Consider the following 13,490-nt stretch of genomic DNA (forward strand, 5'->3'; position numbering starts at 1 on the left):
TGTGACGCCCCCACTTCTCCCTAAGGCGAACCAAAGGGTATCCGCGGGACGCCTGCCCAACTCTCGCCAGGACTCACTACAATCCACAATTTAAAAGTTCAGAATACTTCAAATAACTTCAATACATAATTAAAGTACTCCAAAATATCTCACACTTACAATTAATCAGCTCTCAAGTTTAATACAACCCAAAAGAATATTTACTACAGTCATCTGCTGTAATACAACTTAAAGTCTTCAAGAGAAAGCAATCTAGTACTATTCACGAGCACTCTTGGTCTCGAACCCTGTTAAAGAAATCCAAAACGTGGGAAGAGCTATACAGCCCAGTGAGGTTCCAAGACACTCTAGCAGTTCTAATAAATCAAGTAATTGAGCATACTGCATATACGGTTCAAGGTTGCACATTGGCATATTAACATGAGACAATAATCATTGTACGAGTAATTTCAGCATATCACAGGTACGGCACATTTGCATGAAATGGTTATCATTATGTAAAATAAATACACATTGAAGGATACGGTGTTCCATTGAAACCATTTCGGTCAACTGCACCTTATAACTTCCGGTCCCCACGGTACTGTCTGGCCATCGCTTTATCCCTCCAGTGGTCATATTCGAGTATACCGAAACGGTGGTCCAAGGTTCCAACCTACCCGACCGAGCCCAGTCCTGGCTCGAGTAGGTCAGTAACCAAGGGCAGGGCCCAAGTTTAGCTTAGAACTTATAACATGCACAAGTAATCAAATAACTTGGCTAACAGTAAAAATTTATTCTTTTGATAGGTCGAGTGAGATAAAGTACACACTCGCCTTAAAGTGGTGGACAATTTCATATGAGTAATTGCTAGCAACAATTAACACATAAACACATAAGCAATATTTGATAATTTCATGTGAACATGTAATTTACGGTAATCGAATAATCAAGTACCAGGTAATCAAGTAGATAGGAAACGGTAAGAAATTACGGTAAACGGTAACGGTTGACGGTTAACGGTAGTAATCACGGTTAATTGGTAGACATTAGTCATTTTAATAGGCCGCCATTGGCCATTTCCCACTTTTACCACTTAAGAGTCGAGGAGATTCACTCCAACCGACTTATGCAGCCATAGCATAATTAATCATTTAAACACATCACATAAATATGCAATTCAAGTATTTCATGTCGAGTAATTCAAGTATACATTACTTAAATATGCATGAGTGTGGTAAATACTTAACATGTAGCACTTAAAACTTAATGATCATGGATTAAGCATGATAGACTTATTCAAATTACGTACTCCTATATGGAACACTCACCTATTGCAACAAAAGAGTAAGTGCGTATACAATCCTTCAGGTGTTCCCCTCGAGATCCTCTTGAAGGTCTCCTTGAGTACCTGAGCAAACAATAGTTGTCTATTACACACCATCGCTTAAAATCCCTTACTTATCGTGAAGGTTGTACTAGTGTTCATTCTAAGGAGAATTCATGAATTGAGCCTTAATTATTTATAGTCGAGGCTCGGAAGTGGGTTTTAAAAACACAAGAGAAATTTGATTCTTGCCTTTGAAATCAAGTGTAAAACGGTCTAGCAATATCGGAGTAAAATGGAGAGTTTGAAACCCTCAATTTCCTTTAAGTTCGGAAATTTCAGATTCGGCAAGCAAACTTTAAAAAATCAGATCTCACTCTCTATGAGTCCAAAATTGGAAAACTTGGTACCGTTAGAAACTACTTCCAAAGTACTAAAAGTTTCTAGAAGGCACTTTTTCATGATTCCAAACGGAAGGTATTCAAAAATTGGCTCAAAGTTGCTGTTTTGAACATGAAGACAGCTTTCGGGGTTGGTTTTTAGCCAACTTTGGGAATTCGGAAAACTTCACTCAATTTGAACTAGCATTTGAAATTTAGAACTCTATTAGAGTTGCAATCAAAGTTTAAAATGGAACAAGCAGAATGAGAATTGAAGTTTTGAGCACCAAGATATGGTAGCTCAAAGTTACCCAAATTTCTTTGTTAAACAAGGGTTTTCCGAAATCAAGTCACGAACTTTGGAAGTTTAGTTGAGAAATGAAACGGCCTTGGAATAACACCAAAATTAGCAGTGTAACACTACCATATAAGGGTTATTCCTCTACCAAATTTCATAGAGAAATAAGCACAGAAAGTGGGTTAACAAAACCGTTGAAATCACAACAAATTCTAAGGCTAAGCTGCCTTTGAACTTCCGTTTTGCCGTTTCCAAACATTTGGTCAAGGAACATCTCAAACATGATTCATTCCAGTAGGAAATGTCCAAAATATGTTCAAAGTACATTCGATAGATGATTTACAATAAGAAACTTTGGATAATAAGTCCCAAACCGTAGTTAGTTTCAAATCTGTCCAAAACACTGTTTTCATTCACAAAGTTAGTTTTGAATTTCGATCATAAATCACTCAATTCAACTCAGAATTGAGCGTGGTTGGTGGAGTTAGAAAATAGACTCATAAGGCTATATTTTCTCAGAAAAAAACCATTTTCAAAATCTGTCCATAAACAGCTCATTCGTGAGCATCAATTTGCAACTCGTGTGCTGCCTTCCAAGAAGCAATGAAACAGGATGGTGGATTTCAAACAAATGGTTTGGCTCACTCAAATGGAACCAGAGCATGAATTTTATACCGTTAGAAAACTGGGAATGTCTAGTTTCCAGTGCCACAAATGGTACTCAATTCTGACATCGGAGTAAAAAGATATAGGCAAAACAAATACACTGCTTGGGTGAATATGGGATAAATTTCCAGATTGCTAAGCTGTCGTAAATCCAACATTTGGGTAACCAAATCAAGTTATTTTTCAATGAAACTTTTTACACAACCAATATAACATGTAAAAAACATAATCAAGCCATTAGAACCTCAAAATTTTGCACAAAAGTGGTCGGACAAGGCAGGGGTAAATTGGTCACTTTTGCTCCAAGCACCTCCTTTGATTTTCTACCAACAATTCAACATTAATCCACTAATATAAGCACTAAACCACCATTAATTTCATCATCAATAATCAAATCAGTCTTTCCATCAAAGTGGGAGTTTATAGAGCCCACTCACCAATTTTACAACAATTTAAAACTACCCATGAGAATCCAAGAGCTCATGAGTGTAATCTAACTTCCATAAATCAAGAATTAAGAGGTTGATCGTTCATTACCTCTCTTGATGACTAAATCAGAATTTTTGGTCACTTTGAAGCTCAAGAAAATCGTGGAAATGAAGCCCCTTTTCTAGCTTAAGATGATCACCAAGTGTTTAGCAAAGTGTAGTTAAAATTTGAGGTGATTTGGTGGAGATTTGAAGCAAGAATCGATGAAGGAAAAATGAAGAACTTGGTCTTGTTTTTCCTTGGAGTTGCACGGCTGGAATGAAGAAGGAAAAGAAGGGATGATGGCTGATGATAAGCTTCCATGAGAAGCTTTGAAATTTGAGGACAAGAATTGCTCCAAAAGTCAACTCTCCCTCGCGCGCGCGCGCGTACGTTTTGTGCTCGATTCCTTTAGAGTTTGTTTCACTAGTGCACTACACCTCTGATGCACTTGTATTCATATTATTATTATTCACTCTTAATAATCCAGAAATAAATTTCTTAAGTCCCTCAATTAAATCGCGCGTGTGAAAACGCGTATTTCCAATTTGTGCACGATAGAGTGAAATCTCCAAGAAATTCCTATAACGATTGTACCACTAACTAATACTTGAATATTTAAACATGAAAATATCTATTTTTAAGACTAATGTATAAGTATCCAATTTTTTTTTGAACTTATTGTATCATCAAATCGGTCACTGTCTCCAAACGCGTATTCACTATTTTCACTAAACGAACTTCCAAAAATTAATTTCCACAACAAGTCATTTTAAAAATATAAGAAAGTCATAGTTCCATGTAATTGGGTCTAAAAAGGTTAGAAAATCATATTCGGAGTAAACTGGCAATTAAATATTTAAATAAGCTCTTAACAGGAGTTTAAAATAAATAAATTTTGCGAGTCCTCACGACTTTTCTTAATCTACTATTGATCATTCTTATTTTTCCAAAATTAATACACTCTCAATTAAAATATAGTCTCGAAAAATATGTATTCATTATTCCGGACTAAACGAGTTTTCGAAAAGTAATTTTTTTTCTAATAAAACGCTTTAAAAAGATAAGAGATGCGCTTTTCCATATAAATGGATTTTAAATAGTCAAATTAAATAATTAATTAAGCCTGTAAAATAAATTAAATTAAGAAAGTTTTCGGGTCCTCCACATATCACTCATCACCAAATTGTTCGATCGCAACACTACCATATCGAAAGCTCAGTATGCCTGGCAACTTGCCTCCTAACATATCCGCCCGTTGTTAAATAGAGTTGTGTTTTATGGAACTTTAGCTAGCACCAGCTCTTCTTCGGCTTGCCTCTGGGAATATAAAAGGGGTTGCAAAAAACGTCTATGTCTGACCACGCGCTTGACCAACGGTTTAAGCTCTGCCTTTATCAGGATGTTTCCTTTGCGAACGTGATCTAAAAGCTATCTTGCGGAAACCCTTTGCTTTGGCAAAGTTTGGCTGGTTTTGCTATTGGACAGGGCCTGTGGCTGCGGAAATCACGTGTTGGGCACGTGTCAGCTCGGCAGACTGCACGCATCAGGCCGGCAATAGAGACCCCAAATCTGGCACGGGCCAACTCGGCATGAGGGAGCCAGCTCGGTCGTGTCAGTGGCCTCCTGTGGTGGGCCTAGTGGGCCGCCGCCTCCGAGCATTTAGGGGCCGCTGCATAAAACCCTAGGAAGACTCCGAACCCTAGGGGGACTTTGACTCCCATAAGGAAACTACAAACTCACCCGGTCCTATATATACTACGCTACCAAGACTACGCAAGGTACGCATACATAAGTATTCTTTACTACGACTCTATTCTGAGGCTAAACTGACTTGACCGTCGGAGCTATTTTGGGGACATCAGTCCCGCCTCCGTCTTCTCTTTTCAGGACCCCTAGCTCGATTCGCCCTCTCAGGTCGGCAGCACCCGAACAGCCAGGCTTACCACAGCTCAGCTCGGATCTGGTTTTTGGCAGTCGCATCAATTGGCGCCGTCTGTGGGAACACGTATTCTTTTTTTTCGCGAAAAACATGCCAAAGACTAGGTCGCAGAGGAACGCTGGCGGATCCAAGGGGACCGAGCGAAGTGGCCCCCAAAACTCCTCTCGAGGTCCAACACCTGGAGAAGGAGGGGCGGGGCCCTCACGAATCCCGCCTGAACAGCTGGTTCAGACGGTGGCGGAAAACCTGCCCACCTTTGAGGCTATCATGAACTACCTCAAAGGGCAGTCGGAAGGTCGTCTGAACAAAGAACCTAAGGTCCAGGAAGCCGACCTGTCAGAGTCCCGAACCGGGAGTCCCGAGCCCGGGGCCAAGCGGGCGCGCCGGGAACTCACGCGTGAGCAGGTCGAGGTCGTAGAACCCTCGCACAAGAACTCCCGAACTGAGCACCCGGAGCCCGTCCGGAGGCTCTCCCCCCTGAAGGAGCGACAACAGGTGCAGGACGAGCTGGACCTACTGCTGGACCCTGAGGCGGACAGGCACATTGCTTCCCCCTTCATGGTCGATATTGAGGACTACCAACTGCCCGCAAAGTTCAAAATTCCAAACATGAAATCTTACGACGCAACTACGGATCCGGAAGACCACCTGTTCGTGTTCATGACGCAGATGCGCCTACAAACGGCCGCGGATGCGGTCAGGTGCAAGACCTTCCCGATGTTCCTAGAGGGAAGGGCCCGGCAGTGGTTCCAGGGACTTCCCCCCAGGTCGATCCGGTCTTTTACCCAGCTCGCACGACTGTTCTCAGCGCAGTTCGTTTCTTCACGAGCCTACTCTAAAAGCACCGCTCACCTCATGACTATCCAACAGAAGCCAGAGGAGTCCTTGCGCGAGTACATGGTGCGCTTCAATAACGAGTCCATTCAGGTTCGAGATCGCGACGACAAGGTGGTCATGGCCGCCTTCATCAATGGGCTGCGCAAGCAAAAGCTTTACACCGAGCTTGTGGAGAGACCTCCCAAGTCAGTTCGGGAAATGCTAGACCGAGCCTATGAGAAGGCCAACGCGGAGGAAGCCAATCGCCTTAAGAGTGCACAAGAAAGATTGAGGGATAACAAGCGCAGGAGGGGCGCCGACCAGGTGGATGCACGGCCTGGCCAGGGAAGGAAGAGCGCTTATGACCGCCTCCCCAGGAGCCGCCCAATGGGAGGAGACAAGTCCTGGACTAGCCTCACGGCACCCCGAGCTCGAGTGCTCGCAGTGATGGAACAGAAGGGGCTCTCCCGACCTCCTCGGCCTTTGGCCAGGGACAAAAGCAGACGGGACCAAGGTCTGTATTGCGCTTATCATCGAGATGTGGGGCACGATACAGAGGACTGCCGTCACCTCAAGAAAGACATTGAGAAACTGATCAAACGAGGCCATCTTGGGCAGTTCATACGAGAGGAACGAGCTGACCAGCAACGAGGAAGACCCAGGTCGGAACGTCCGGGCTACCTCCGGGACCGACCTCAGGGGCCTCGTGGCCGAACTCCCGAGCAGGAAACACAGAATCTGGTGGGGGTGATTAACACTATTGCCGGAGGACCTGCTGGCGGGGATAGCCATACAGCTCGGCGGCACAATCGCCCCCCTCCCACGGGGGAGAGCTCGGCCAAGCGATTGAAGATGTATGAGGAAATAATCTATGGACCTGAAGACGCAGTCCCTTTGGCCTCCAATAACCATGAAGCCATTGTGATAGAAGTCATCACCTGTAATTTCAAGGTGAAGAAGGTATACATAGACAACGGAAGTGCCATAGATGTGCTGTATTACAAGACCTTTAAGGAGCTACAGCTGGAGGATAGACAGCTCGTACCGGTTCGAACCCCGTTGATCGGTTTTGCAGGTCCTCCCGTAAGGCCGGAAGGGATGATTACTCTCATGGTTACGGTGGGGGTGTCCCCGAAGTGCCGGACGGTCCCGGTAAGTTTCGCGGTGGTTAAGGAGCCGTCGTCCTACAACATGATTCTAGGACGGCCCACGCTGAATTCCCTCCGAGCTATTTGCTCCACCTTGCACCTCAGTATGAAGTTTCCTACTTCTGCTGGGGTGGCTGAGGTGTTGGGGGATCCGGAGGTGGCGAGTGCTTGTTATATTGCTACCCTCAAGGGCAAAGAGAAATTGGTAGGTCAGACAATTTGTTTAGAGTCCTGGGAACCCCTGGAGAAAGGGGAAAGATTGGAGACAGACGAGGGGTTAGCCGAGCTGCCCGTCCAGCCCGACCGACCCGAGCGCACAGTGAAGGTCGGCACCGGCCTGGGCGAGCAGGTCAGAAGTTCTTTGGAATCTCTCCTGGAGGAATACGCTGAGATTTTTGCTTGGAGTGCTGATGACATGCCAGGAATCCCCACCGAGCTGGCAGTCCATAAGCTACATGTGAACCCTGACGTCCAACCTGTGAAGCAGAAGAAGAGGAACTTCGCTCTTGAACGAAAGGAGGTTGTCAAGAGCGAGGTGGGTAAGTTGCTGGAGGCTAAGATCGTTAAGGAAGTCTACTACCCGACCTGGCTGGCCAACCCGGTGCTGGTCAAGAAGGAGGAGAAAGCTTGGAGGATGTGTGTGGATTTCACTGACTTAAATAAGGCTTGCCCGAAGGACTGTTACCCACTTCCACGGATTGACCAGCTCGTGGACTCAACAGCTGGCTATGAGATCTTATGTTTTTTGGACGCCTTCAAGGGGTACCATCAGATAGCCCTGGACGAAGGGGATCAGGAGAAGACCTTGTTTATCACCGAGGACGGAACATATTGTTACGTTACCATGCCATTCGGGCTAAAGAATGCGGGCGCAACCTATCAGAGGTTGGTAAACAAGCTGTTCAGAAATCAGATCGGCCGAAACCTGGAGGTTTATGTGGACGATATGTTAGTGAAAAGTCGAACCCAGGAGCAGTTCATCTCCGACCTGAGGGAAATTTTCGAGGTCCTTCGGAACTCACGAATGCGGCTAAACCCCAAGAAGTGTACTTTTGGGGTCAGGTCGGGAATGTTCCTGGGCTACATGATTTCTAAAGAAGGGGTGAGAGCTAACCCGGACAAGATCAAGGCTATCATGGACATGGCTCCACCCCGGAATATTAAGGATGTGCAACGTCTAACAGGGAGGATGGCAGCCTTGAACAGGTTCTTGTCCAAATCGGCAGTTCGGGGGTCGCCTTTTTTCAAGGCCCTGAAAGGATATCGGCGGTTCGAGTGGAGTCTGGAGTGCCAGAAGGCGTTCGATGAGCTGAAAGCCCACCTCGCTCGGTTGCCAGCTCTGACATCTCCCGAGCTGGGGGAGATCCTGTTCATCTACTTGGCTGCGGATGAGGGGGCTATTAGCGCGGTGCTGGTGCGAGAGGAGGACAAGGTGCAGAAACCCGTATATTATGTTAGCCGCGCCCTACAGGGGGCCGAGGCAAGGTACTCGGCGATAGAACAATATGTTCTAGCGTTGGTACATGCAGCTCGGAAGCTCAGGACGTACTTCCAAGCTCATCCCGTGGTGGTCATAACGGACCAGCCCCTAAAGCAGATCCTTTCCAGGCCCGAGTCCTCGGGTCGAATTGTGAAATGGGCTGTGGAGTTGTCGGAGTATGATCTGGGATATCAGCCCAGGACGGCCATCAAGGCCCAAGCATTAACAGACTTCATAGCGGATGGCGTTCCTTTGAATTTCCCGAAGCAGAGGTCGATCAGGCTAGAGACATACAGGCCAGAAAGGACGGAGAAGTTGGTAATAATGCGCAGGCCGGACAAGCAGCTAAACCCTTGCAGACCCCAAAGACTACCAAGGCCACCCAGACCCGAGAAGCAGTAGAGGCCTTACAGGCCGGAGACGCTGCCGAGGTCATCCAGGTCGTACAGGTAGCGGAGGACGGACCGTCCGAAGAAGCAACTGAGGCCCAGCAGGCCAAAGAAGCTGCCAAGGACAGGCAGGCCGGAGAAGCAGTTGAGGCTGAGCAGACCCAAGGAACTGCCAAGGTCGGAGAGACCGAGGAGGCAGCCAAGGTCGGGTGGGCCGTAGACGCTGTCGAGGCCATGTGTCCTGAAAAAGCAGTCAAGACAGAACTGGCCAGGGATACTGCCCAGGCTGGGAATGATACAGAGGCTGCGGAACGAGCAGATCCCGCCTGGACATTGTATGTGGATGGCGCATCAAGCAAGGAAGGATGTGGGGCGGGGCTCCTCCTAATTAGCCCTACTGGGGAAGAGCTGCCCTATGCGCTAAGGTTCGATTTTAGAGCCTCTAACAACGAGTCCGAGTACGAGGCTCTGGTTGCGGGGATGGAGATGGTCCGGAAGTTAGGGGCCAGATCAATAAAAGTTTACAGTGATTCACAGCTGATAGTGAACCAAGTAGGGGGGAGTTACGAGGTCAAAGAAGGGTCACTAAGAAAGTACGTGGCCAAAACGTGTGAACTGAAGGGTCAGTTCGAGCAGTTCGCGCTCGAGCAGATTCCGCGGAGCCAGAACAAGAGAGCCGACTCCCTGTCTAAACTAGCCTCCACCTCAGCTGGCTTCTCAGGTCGGGAAATACTGGTGGAGGTCATCAGAAATCGGGCCTATGAACAGGTAAGCGCTGCAGTCATTCAGGTAGTGAGCTCTTGGATGGATCCTATCATTCAGTATCTGGTTCGTGGGGAGCTTCCGCCGAGCAGGACAGAGGCCCGCAAAATCCTCATCAAGTCACAGAAGTACGCACTCACACATGGAGTTTTGTACAGGAAATCTTACTTGCAGCCTTGGTTGAGGTGCGTAACGCCTGAGGAAGGTAGCTATGTCTTACGAGAGCTGCATGAAGGCATCTGCGACAACCATGTCGGCCCGAGAGTATTGGCCAAGAAGGGAATGTTGGCTGGGTACTATTGGCCCACCATCTTTAGGGATTCAGCCGAGCTGGTAGCCGGGTGTAGGTCTTGCCAGCTACATGCCCCAATCCATCACACTCCCACTCAGGAAATGATTCCTCTCAGCAGCCCGTGGCCATTCTTCCAGTAGGGGATTGACCTATTGGGGCCGTTTCCCCGAGCTCTAGGTGGCTGTGAGCACTTGGTGATAGCCATTGATTACTTCACCAAGTGGATAGAGGCCGAGCCCCTCAACACGATAAGCAGCAGGTCGATCCAGAAATTCCTTTGGAAAAGCATAGTCTGCCGATTCGGCATACCGAGGGCTCTCGTCTCGGACAACCGCAGACAGTTCGCTGATCAATCTCTCCGGGAATGGTGCACCGAGCTCGGCATCCAGCAGTACTTCACCTCAGTGGGGCATCCCCAAGCCAATGGGCAGGTCGAGAATGTTAACAGAACCATCCTGCACGGCCTGAGGACAAGATTAGAGTCTGCCCGAACTAATTGGCTGGAGGAGCTACCCACCATACTATGGGCCTACCGGACAACACCTCGGACGGCCACCCAAGAGACCCCCTTCGTCCTAACATATGGGGCCGAAGCAGTAATTCCAGCAGAGGTCGGAGTACCCTCAGGTAGGGTGCAACATTTTGTGGCTCAAGATAATGAGGAGGAGATGCGGCTTAACTTGGACCTGATCGAACACCGAAGGGAAGAAGCGGCTATACGAATGGCTAAGTATAAGGGCCAGGTCGCACGCTACTACAATGCTAGGGTAAGGCACCTCTCATTCAAACCAGGAGACCTGGTATTACGCAAGAACTCCGTGAGCCGAGCTGTGGGCACGGGTAAGTTGGACCCAAACTGGGAAGGTCCCTACGTGGTAAGGGAAGCTGACCGGGCAAGTTATTGTAAGCTAGCTCGCCTGGATGGAAGCGAAATCCCGCGCACCTGGCACAACTTAAATTTAAGGCTTTTTTCTTTAGTATCCTGCTCAAGCTGAAAATGGTCAGCTGGACAGGTCTGTTTTTCACTTATTAGTTCGGCACTTGGGATTATAATGTATTCAAATGCTTTTAAATAATAGAGAATCTTTACAAGTGTGGGATAAGAAAAAAGGCCATCTATTCCATTTCAAAAAGACATACATAAGGTGGGCCATACAAAAGCAAGCTGGCCAGCTCGGTTCCTACTCTAGCCTAATCAGCCTATCCAAAATGCTATCTTTCTAGTTCTCCCCTTGTTGCTCTTGCTCGTACTCGGGAGAGGTCGCGGGTGGAGTTGGGTCGGCGACCAAGGCAGCCAGGTCGCGCCCATGGGAGTAGCCCGCGACAAGCCTGTCAATTTGATGGACGGCTTGGGGGTTGTAGTCAGGCCGTCTGCCGAGGTCAAAACCCGGCAAGTTCAGGATTGGACATCTGCCATGGCTTTGGTATAGCCGAACTGCAGGACGGGGCCATTCAGGATAGCCAGGTCGTTCATAAAGGCGTCAGACTTCTTAAACTCTTGGACGCCCAGCTGGCGCCCTTCCGTCTTCGCTGTCTCTATTAGCTCGGCCGATTTCTTCTGCTCGGCCTCCAGCTGTGCGGTCAGTTCCGCGATCTTCTTCTTCTCCAGTTCGGAGGAGGCCTGAGAGTCGGCGAGCTGCTTCTTCGTGGCTTCTAGCTCTGCCTCTGCTGCTTCGAGCTGACTGGCCAGCCTACTCTTGGCAGCATCAGCTTGGGAGAGATTTTCCCCCATGTTCTCGTACCGTTGAGCCAGCTCGACACCTGCGACGTTGAGCTGCAAGACCAAACCAGTGAGGGCCTACATATTAAAGAAACTTTACTAAGAGATTGAATGGTGGAGGAATTACCTGAGCTGCACTCAGGTAGTAGTGCTCTAACAGCTCAGAATTAGAGGCGAGCTGTATGAAATGATGATCGCGAGGGAGCACCGAACCCTTGACGAGTTCTCGAGCAGCCTCTGGAAACTGAGCTCGGTCGTTCATTGACAGCCCCAACTTCGGGCAAAAATGGAGGGGGTGGGGGTGTGTGCTCAGCTCGGTGGGAGGCTTGAGGGGAATTATATTCCTCGCTCGCCACATAGAAGGGGGCGACTCTGATGTGGCCTGCAGCTCGGCCGAGTTGACCCCATAGTGCTCTGCGGAAGCATCAGCAGGAGATGTTTGTGGTGTTGGGGCAGCGGAGGAAGCCGCCTCGGTCCTGGCTTTCTTGGCGGTCGTCTTTCTCCTCTTCTTTTTGGGTTCCTCCAGTGGGGCAGACTGGGCTGCAGTCTGAGGAATAGGCTCTGGTGGGGGAGGAGCCACGTCGCCAGGAGCAGAGGAGGGCACCGTAGTAGGTGTGCGCGAGTTGCCTGTCCCTCCTATGCTCAATAGCTGAGAGAACCTCTTCACTGAGAACAAAGAAAGAAGTCAGTTCGTGCGGCAAGGAAAAAGAAAAAGAAAAAAGAGGAAGAAAAAGAAGATCAAAGGGATTACAAGCTGTTAGCTCCTTGGGGGTGAGGGGTCGGAGGTCAGGTGCAGGGTCGTTCACCTCTGCTCGAATCAGCCCCGCCGACCGGAGCTGGGCATTGCTAAACTCCTTCACCGATAATCGGGCGTCCGAGCTGACCAGGCGATCTAGCTCGGCCGCGGGAAGAGGTGAAGGAATGGGGTCGAATACTTGGGTCTCCTCCCTCCAGGTCAAGGGAGGAAAGCCCGTGTTCTTCACATAGAAGAACTGAGCTTTCCAGCCCTTAATGGAAGAAGGGGTGTGCGTGAACAGCTCGCGGGTTGGGAGCTCTCCCCCGCTCCTGCGAGCAAAATAAAACCAGCCATGAACTGGTCCGCTCACCTTCATTTGGAAAAACGACCTGAAAAGGTCCAAGGAATAGGGAATTTCGAGGACTCGGCACATAATAAAGAAGCCGATGATCGATCTAATGGCGTTTGGAACGAGCTGGGTTATTCGAATCCCCCAAAAGGTCAGAATTTGGTAAAGGAATTGGGGAATGGAAAGACGGAGACCAGCTATGAGTTGATCCCTGTAGATGGCCACAAACTCAGAAGGAGGTCGGCAAGCATACTCCCCTGGTCGGGCAGCCCTAGCCTCGAACTGGGGGGGGATGTCATACCTCCCCACCAGCTCGTCAACATTCCCCTGATGTAGCAGAGGGGGGATAATCTCGACTTCCCCGAAGTCGATATCCGGCCCCCTGGAGGGTACCGCCCTAGTCCGAGCGGGAGCTACCTCTAGGGGAATCCCTAGGTCAGCAACTCCAGCGTCAGGCCGGACAGGCTGGTCGGATTGGTCCATATCTAAAGCAGGAGAGTGTATGGGGGAAGGAAGGTATTCAGACGAGCTGGAAGAAGAAGAACTAGTGGAAGAGGAGATTATCTTTATGGGTGCAGGTCGGGCTACTCTACGCCTAGGTGCCGAGCTAGTGATGTCTGAGTGTGTGGACGAAGAAGACATAAAAGGAAAAAGAAGGCTTACTAGTGGATAAGGAGCTGATATGTGCTTAGAGGGAGGCGCTACTCTTGGAGGAACTCTCTAGGCAAGGAGCGAGCT

This window comes from Coffea eugenioides, chromosome 7, assembly GCF_003713205.1.
Source record: "Coffea eugenioides isolate CCC68of chromosome 7, Ceug_1.0, whole genome shotgun sequence".
Taxonomy (NCBI): domain Eukaryota; kingdom Viridiplantae; phylum Streptophyta; class Magnoliopsida; order Gentianales; family Rubiaceae; genus Coffea; species Coffea eugenioides.